The sequence below is a fragment of the Tinamus guttatus genome, unplaced genomic scaffold (assembly GCF_059628265.1).
Source record: "Tinamus guttatus ecotype Peru unplaced genomic scaffold, ASM5962826v1 Tinamus_guttatus_pri_ptg000864l, whole genome shotgun sequence".
In the NCBI taxonomy this organism is placed as follows: Eukaryota; Metazoa; Chordata; class Aves; order Tinamiformes; family Tinamidae; genus Tinamus; species Tinamus guttatus.
The window spans coordinates 78,189-87,527 of record NW_028289398.1 but is presented as its reverse complement, the minus strand read 5'-3'; positions in this window follow the sequence as shown (position 1 = coordinate 87,527).

The window sequence follows — 9,339 nt, the reverse complement described above, 5'->3', positions numbered from 1 at the left end:
TTAGAGAGATTTGAGATGACACTCTTAAGCATAGCCGCGAGAGCTGAGATCTCCTAAACAACACTGGACCCCTGGTCTCAGCCCCCCTGCCCTTGTCCCGCCGTGACTCTGTACCCCAGAGGTCCCTTGGTGTCAGTGCTGGAAAAGACGCTGCAGAGGGAAACTCTCCTCCCTGCACTGGGCACATCCAAGGGAGCTCATAGAAGCGGCTCAGAGAATCCTCCCTCTCTGCTAGCGAAGAAGGAAGCCTGGCTTCCTGCTTTATCATGGTCTATGTTTAAGTGCTAAATGAGAGATTCCTGTGCAGATGTGACAACCACTTGTTGCCTTTCAAACGGCATGGCGACCTGGTTCAGGAACGGCACGGCGACCACCCCCAGGACGCTCGGGTCATCAACTCGCTAACAGCAATGTGGTGGACGGCAAATGGCGTTTATTGATGGGTAACACAGTGTTATATAGCTAAGGTTTACAACATCACATCCGCCTGCTTACATCATAAACTAAACGCTATTGGCTATTAGGGGCCCTACCTTTCCGTACAGCGCGATGTCTTCCGGCTGCCAGACCCTAACTATCTGCAATATTTCCCCCCTCCCTATGCATAACAAAACTAGCTAAAATACAACTATCTTATTCTTACTTATTCTTATTACTATCTTATTATTATCTTATTGTGATCACTTATCTTACTCTTACTTATTGTTATTATTATATTATTCTTTTCTTATAATTTATAATAATCTTAAAATTATATATCATAAGCTTGACATAAAAACATAACGCACAAAGCGTAAAATGTAGGGCATGACAGGTAATACCGCGGTATAGGAATAGGGTGTACCTTGGGATAATTTGGGGATAGTACTGAGTGGATATATTCTTAAAGCAGTTGTTGGCGTTCTACTAACATGATGTTAACCTTCTCTAGCCGACTCTTGACAAATGACATGAGCTTATTCAATATACAGGGTCCAAAGATTAGTGTCATCATGATCATTGTGATCGGCCCTACCAAGGTAGATATCAGAGTGGTTAACCACGGTGAACTGGTGCACCAATTTTCGTACCAGCTGTGTTTGGAACAGGGTTCAGTGGGTGCTAGTTGGCAAGTCGTGTTATTATTTATTATTTTAATAATAAAAATTATTAAAATAATTTTATTTTATTTATTTATTTTTACATCCAAATGTAAAATAGAGAAGTAAAAATGAAAGAAATAGATCAAATACAGCCTCGATACCAGATATCCTGGTGAGTGAATGAAACAGTTGTTACCACTGACCTTGTACCCACTGGATGAGTTTCCTCAGTGCTTCCTTGAGCTCCTTGTTCCTCATGCTGTAGATGAGGGGATTCAGGGCTGGAGGCACCACAGAGTACAGAACAGACATGACCAGATCCACAACTGGGGAGGAGATAGAGGGGGGCTTCAGGTAGGCAAATGCTGCCGTACCAATTAACAAGGAGACCACAGCCAGGTGTGGGAGACACATGGAAAAGGCTTTGTGCTGGCCCTGCTCAGAGGGGATTCTCAGCACAGCTCTGAAGATCTGCACATAGGACATCACAATGAAAGTGAAACACCCAAAGCCTAAACAGACACTAACCACAACAACTCCAACTTCCCTGAGGTAGGAGTGTGAGCAGGAGAGCTTGAGGATCTGGGGGATCTCACAGAAGAACTGCTCCACCACATTTCCTTGGCACAGTGGTATGGAAAATGTGTTCCCAGTGTGCAGGAGAGCATAGAGAAAGCCACTGACCCAGGCAGCTGCTGCCATTTTGACACAAGCTCTGCTGTCCAGGAGGGTCCCATAGTGCAGGGGTCTGCAGATGGCAACGTAGTGGTCATAGGCCATGACTGTGAGAAGAAACAACTCTCCTCCAAGAAAGAAGAGGAAGAAAAATATCTGGGCAGCACATTCCGAATAGGAAATGGCCCTGGTGTTCCACAGGGAATTGTGCATGGCTTTGGGAACAGTTGTGGAGATGAAGCCCAAGTCGAGGAGGGAGAGGTTGAGGAGGAAGAAGTACATGGGGGTATGGAGGTGGTGGTCACAGGCTACGGCTGTGATGATGAGGCCGTTGGCCAGGAGGGCAGCCAGGTAGATGGCCAGGAATAGCGAGAAGTGCAAGAGCTGCAGCTCCCGCGTGTCTGCAAATGGCAGGAGGAGGAACTCATTGAGGGAGCTGCTGTTGGACATTAGCTCCCTCCAATCATGTGGGAATCTCTAAAGAATAGAAGACATGGAGAAGTTAAGAGAAGCTTTTGAAGATAAAAGCCCTGAAGTCATTCAGTTATCCGACACCATCCTCCATTACTTCTCTTCAGTAAGAGTATCTTAGTGCATTTTATCTTGTTTATCTATTAGTCTTGTTCTCATCTGTCCTGTACTCATGTCTCCTTGAGCTAGAGGATCATCGTGTTCATTATGCTGCCCTCAAAGGAGACCAGGCTCTGCTGAGAGCAGAGGTGTGCACTTTCAAAGCGCCCATCTCCAAATTTCTCACCCTTTCTCCACACACCTCAGGGAGGTCTCCACACTCCCCTTCTAGCCAGAGACACACAGGGCTCATTTCAGCTGCTCATGGACAGCCTCCCACCACCACCTCCATACCCTCAGCATCTCAGCAGCTTCCTCACACATCGCTCAGATATCACAGATAGGCCCTGAGACAGCAGAGCCTTTCTGGAGGGCAGGTGGCAGCCTGGCAGGACACCACAGGGAAACAGCAAAAGGAGCGTTAGCACTGAAGACGGGCTCTCCTTAAGGGAGAGTCAGTGCAATGCCTAGGCTCACAGGCTGCATTTCCAGGAGCTCCACAGGAAAAAACGGGGCTTGGGAAATCTCACTCCCATGCAGACTCCTCTGTTCCACAATTTGTAGCATCAGTGTCTGAACTGCAGCTGAAAACATCCAGCTGCAAAAAGCTGAGAGCAAGAACAGGAAAAGCATGGACAGGAGGGGAAACAAGGAGCAACACCATCAATGTGCTGCCAAGGGAGGCAAGGAGAGGGACAGAGAGGCCTTCTGGACAACTTTCACTTTACCAGCTGGGTATGTCACCTCTCCAAGGGGGACGTGGCAGGGCAGTCCCTCTTAGCCCTTTGGTGGGGCAGCAGGCAATGACCTGTGGCAGGAGAGCTGCCCCTCTCCTCTGCTGCAGGTCTGGCTGCAGAGGAGGAGGCTCCTGCCCTGCACCTCCTGCCCCTTCCCTGCCCATCTCTGCTGCCTGCAGCTGTCCCTGCCACCAGCTCTTCCTCTATCCCAGTGTCCTGTCCCTGCCGTTGCTCACAGATCCCATATCGTATCACCCTCTGTGTGCTCAGTTCTGCCCTGCAGAAACCTCTGGGCAGTGTCCAGGGGCAGCTCTGCAGTTGCACATCCTAAGGAGTCAGTCACTTTAGGTCCTATGAGTCCACAAAGAGGATATGGATGCTACCTGTAGGCAGAGGTGGGCATGAAGCAGCTTGCTGAGGCTTCTCACAGACCTATTGATCTTTAGGCATGAAGATCTAGGACTCCCAGTTCCCTGTCAAAAAGAGAAAACTTGTTCCTTCATTCCCCCTGCAATATTAAGGAGGCTGAAAGAGCAGAGAGAGGAAGGAAAGCTCCTTCCCTTTCAAGTGGCCCTTCTGATCTTGCTCCTGTAAAGGACCCCTCGCACATGCCCTGTGTATGAGCTGGAGCTGTGAGCAGACTTCTCTCTGCAGCAGCCTCTTAGCAGCAGAATGAACCTGCCCTAACAGGTTTTTGTCTCCCCACCCAGCGCTTCCCTGCAGCGCTGTGCGGAGCACCCTGGGCAGTGCTGCCCCTCGCAGGCTGCAGAGTCACTGTCCCGGGCACACAGCACCCTGGGCCTGGGGGATGCTGCTCTCAATCACAGCCCATGCAGAGCTGGGTGCAGACCATGGCTTCATAGCCCCCCATATTCCCTAAGAAAAGGGAGCAGGATGCCCTGTCCCTGTGAGTGTGTGGCAGGGAATCCCTGCTCTGAAGCATCTCCTCCTCCTCCTGCTAAACCCTGGATACTCCAAGAGAGAGACATTTAAAATCCCAATCCGTAATTACATGCATTGAGTTCAGAAGAGCCCTCCAGGAAGATCAGCAGCATTGTCCTGCAGCCAGAGACTCACCGTGTCGAGGTCTGGGAAGGTTGCTCCCACAACAAGCTCTGCTCTGTGCTCGTGCTCCACACTGCCGTTCACCTCTCGCTGCCTTCTCTCCTCTGCTGTCCACAGCAGCAGGCAGTGCCCGCAGCCCTGCTGCTCTTGGCACAGGAGCTGCTCCTGCACTCGGCTGTCTCTGGGCAGTGCTGCCACGAGCTGCATCTGTCTCCAGATGCTGCTCCTGAGCAGGGGCTCAGAAGTAGATTCCCAGGTGAATTCCGCAATTTCTCTATCCCTTGTGCTCATTACTCCTGGGAAGTTATCACTGGAATAGACTTCAACACTCCCTGATGTTCCATCTCTAAGTATTGAAGGAAGACTGATGCTAGAAGGGCAATTGCTCTCATCAGAAATTTTCTACCTCTTATTTGCAAGAGTTGGAAATATCCTGCTCTGAAAGCCCTCATACACATCTCTCAGCTAGACAGGACACCTAGATAGGGTCAAGAAGGGAGTTCATTTAACCATGGTTCAGATATTGATTCCAATCTGTCTATATGGATATGTCATGCTGGTTTAGAAGCCCCTGGCATGCAGTGGGATTCAGCTCCCTGCCCAGAACTCCACGAACATAAAGGTTGTGGGATTCCCCTTTCCCAAGCTGAAGGATGAACTCCAACGATGACTGCATGGGAGGTCCTCATCTAAGCTTCTGCTGTAACCACATCAGATGCAGGGTGGGAGTCAATTGCCTGGTGACACCAGGTGACATCTGAAGAGACAGGGTTGTCCCAGGCACGGGCTAGTGTCTATTGCTCTGATAAAGCAACTGTGATACTCATATCTTTCTAGAATGCCTTGTCAGGGCCCGGTGGGCATCTTCCTTGGCCATCTGAAATAGCACTAGATGCTCACTAGTGTTAGAGCCACACTCACTAGGAAGCTGAGACACATGGAGATGTTAACAATGTAAACTGTGACTGTAATTCATTTCGGACACTTGATTCAGTGACACTGAAGTAGGCCTGCAAGGCCTGGGATTTTTAGTACATCTGCATGGGCAGGAGCTATGAGGAAACTCTGCCTTTCTTTAGTAGTTGCTAGGAGAAGACCTCAGGTTTTCCTACTTGTGCCCAGACATTTGCACAGTCTATTGGGGGCCTGGAGGCAGCTGTGTCCCCCCGGGAGTAGTATTGGGTCCAATCCTATTCAACTTCGCCATCAGTAACCTGGAAGAAGGAACAGAGTGCACTCCCAGCATATTTTGTGATGATACAAATGCGGGAGGCTTGGCTGATACACCAGAGGGCTGTGCAGCCATGTTCCTGAGTTAGGGAAAGAGGACTGGATTCAGCTGCCACTTGTGGGTGTCCAGGCCCCTGGAGAGGGTGAGTGCTCAGGAGGGATCTGCTGAGGACAGTCCCACTCATTACAGAGCTGGGACAGATGCCCATCCTCCTGGAAAGGGCCATGGAGCCACCATGGAGCACAGGAGACCTCCAGAGGCAGAAGATGCCTGGAGTGGGGGTGAGTGCTGTGCTGGGAGAGGGGCTGCCCAGAGGGGCTGCAGGAATGATTAATGTATTCAAGACATGGAAAATATGGGAGTGATCACAGAGATTTCCTCTACAGTCCAATGGAGAGAGCAGTGGACACTAAAAGGCAAGGGCAGATAAATAGTTCTTCGCAGCAGATTCAGAAACTTCCTGAAGATTTCCACTCTTTCATCTCTGCGAAACATTCAAAACAGTCCTTCATCTCTGCAGGCAGAACTCAAGTGTGTGAGCACCAGCACCCAGAAGGACTTGGAGATGTCCCAGTGTCTCTGAGTGACCTGCGTGGGCCTGAGAGCTCTCGCAGGGACCTGTGGGAGACCAGAGCCCCTCAGAGCTGCAGAGGGAGGCTGGGGAGAGGGGACCATGGCACCTGGAATGGCACCAGCTGTCCAGGACTCTGCCTTTCATGAGCCTTTTCATGAAAAAAAAGATCATGCTGAACTCTAGTGTGCTAAAACAGATCAATGAATAACGGGGGAAAGTATAACAAAGCATTTACTTGCTTTAATTCTTTCTCTAAATTTCTTTCTAGCCTTTTTTTTTAAAGACATTTTCTAAAATTTCTGTTATAATCAGGCCTATAGCACTAAATAGGAGGTTTCCTTGTCCCACGCAGAGCCCAGCACTCAGAAAAGCCCCCCTGCCCACAGCTCTCCCTGCACAGAGCACGTCACACTCGGAGGTGTTGTCCTCTCCTGACTGATGTGGAAAGGCAGGGGACCAGCTCCAAGGAAATGCACTCTTTTCATGTGTCTGACTTTGCCCAAAATAAATCTACCCCAGTTAAAGCAAAAGCCTGGGTCAGGAAGAAATGAGCCCTCCCCAGAAGAGCTCCTAGCTCTCTCCTCATCCCAGCTTACCTTCGACACCATCCTTGTGCTCTCCGTGTCAGTCCCGTCCCTGCTGTCCGCCTCTTCCTTCAGCCCCACTGCCCACCTCACTCCCACTCTCCTGCAAGCCTGAGAGCCCATCTCTGGCCTGGGAGCAGGCATTGGCCTGATGCTCCTTGTCCATGTTCAGGATCCTCTCATGTGGACCTGACAGTGGCACCAAGGAGAGCTGCTCCCTCCTGATGGAGCTGCTGTCCCCAGAGTGGGGATCCTGGGATATTTGCCCCCAAGAAGGACATAGTCACCATGGGGACCACCCCCTCACAATGGCCTTACGGGCATGAAGCCACTGCCATCACAAAGCCCTGGTGGTTTCTATGGGGACCCTATCATCATGCTCTAGTGCAGACCATGGAGATCTATCACAATGTCTTCATGGAGACGATGGAGATCCCATCACGATGTCTTTGTGAAGACAATGGGGATCCCACCACCATGTCCTGGTGGAGACCATGGAGACCCCATTGCAAAGCCCTGGGGGAGACCATGCAGAGCCCATAACAATGTCTTGGTGGAGACAACGAGGACCACGTCACGACGCCCTGGTGGATACCTCATCTTGGTAGAGACCACGGTAGAGACCTTTGTGGGAACTATGGAGACCTCTCATGATGCCCTGGTAGAGACCATGGAGAGAGACCCCATCAGAGTGTTTTGGGGAAGAGAATGGCAATCTCATCATGGTGCTTTGGTGGAGATCCATAGCAGAGATCTACACAACGCCACTGCCCTTGCTCTGCCCACTAATCCTCATCCCTAGAAACCTGACTGAATTTCTGTCCATCCCTAAGCAGAGCTCCCTGCATCCCACTGCTCTCTCCAGGGTTTCCTTTGTCTACATCTCCTGCACATATCCCTGCCATCCCAGGCCATCAATTTCTCACTCTTGCTGGAGTCTTCTTCTGCCCTGACTCACTCCTTATTTAAGGCTGTCCTCACCAGCTTAGCCAGCTGCTTGATGACCATCAGTTTGGCAGATGGGAAGAGTCTCCTTCCAAAGGAAATGTGACAACCTGCAGCCTTGCTGCCTTGCTGTGGCCTAAGCACCAGGTCCTCCTCCAAATCCTGAAAAAAAAAAAAAGAATAAAACTAAAACTAAAACTAAAAATAAAAATAAAGGAGGGGAGAGGAGGGAAAAGAAAGTCCTTTGCTCTTTGTCCTCTCCATTTTCAGCTTGAAATAAGCTGGTATGAGGGTACATGAAAGCAATATGAATTAGGGTATCTGAAATGCAGAATTAAACCATGAATCCTTAGGACATGTTTCTCCTCCTTGCATTAGTGCATGTCCAGATGTGCAGGGATGCTGCTGCTGGAGGCATGTTCTGTGCATCACTGTGCCGGAGAAAAGGCCACCCCAAGGGAACTGACTGAAGTCTCCAAAGCCCATGAAGAGACCAGCAGGTTGTGAGGAAGCTCCAGAAGTGTCTTTGCCCACTCTGGCCCATGGATAGCACCAGCAGCCCCTTTACTGGCCCCCTGAGTCCACGAAGCAGGGTTAAGGAGATAATGAAGGGATACTAGGCACCCAAGGGCCATGCCAGTGCCATCGGGACCATGGGTGTGCGTGTGCAGGGGTTGTAGGTGGGCACACGGACCGCTTGTGACTATCACAGCTGCCTAGCCTGCGGGACAGGGCAGGATGGCAGATTTCTTGAAGCAATCTCTGAGAATGCAAAGGTGCTACTGCAGAAGTCCCTAGGCCTGGGTAGCCAGCAGTCCATCCATTCTCAGGCCCTCATTAGCCCAGTCCCTGTTCATATTATCTGGTGGAGTGAGCAGAAATTCAGGGGAGAAGAGCTAGAAGGGTATGAGAGTTCAGAGACCAGAGCACAGAGCTCAGTGTGATGTGTCTCCTATTTTTGCGGCACACTCCGTGCAGGCGGGATGGATTTTCCCTACAGTCAGTGTGGGAATTTATTTATTAGTGTAGAGGTAGGAAACCCAGCATAACCTTGGGCACTTGCCCAGCAAGCACTGCAGTGGGACATGATTTTCCTACAGGTGCCCTACTGTATCTGTTTCTGTCCCCACTGCTAACGCTTTCCTGTTTACTTTCTTTAGAGAGAACTCTGTGGACAGTTCTTGTGTGAAATCCTTCAGACCCTCAAGCTCTCCTGCTCACACTCCTACCTCAGCCATGTTAGGCATCTTATTATTACTGCCAGTTTAATGTTTGTTTCATTTTCACAGTCTTATCCTATGAGCAGATCTTTGCTGTTGAGCTGAGAGCAGGGCCAGCACAAAGCCTTTTCCATGTGCCTCCCGCACCTGCCCATTGCCTGCCTTTCTCTTTAGCACTGGCATGTTTGCCTACCTGAGGTCCCCAGTGTCTCCTCTCCTGCTCTGGATCTGGTAGTGGCTGTTCTGTACTCGGTGGTGCCTGCAGCACTGAACCCCCCTCATCTACGGCACGAGGAACAAGGCACTCAAGGAGGCTGAGGAAAATAATTTCACGAATATTTTTCAGCCTTGGGAAATTGTCATTGCTCTCTAAAAAATGACTCCCTCAGCATCCCAGACCAATGCTGAACATTGTTTCTTCACTATTTTTTAATATTTATATTATATTTTTAATATTTTTTCACTACATTTTTTATAAACAGTAGTAGTACTTTATATCCTGTTGCTACCCAAACTGTTGCATATCTTCCACCTTAACTGAGACTTCTCTGTTGCATCTGGTGTCCACACTCCAGAAACCTCATGGCCTGTTTACATCCTGGTCTTTGCCTTTCCAGTGAATGTTAGGGGGATTCAAGAGCCTTCCAACCTGTTCT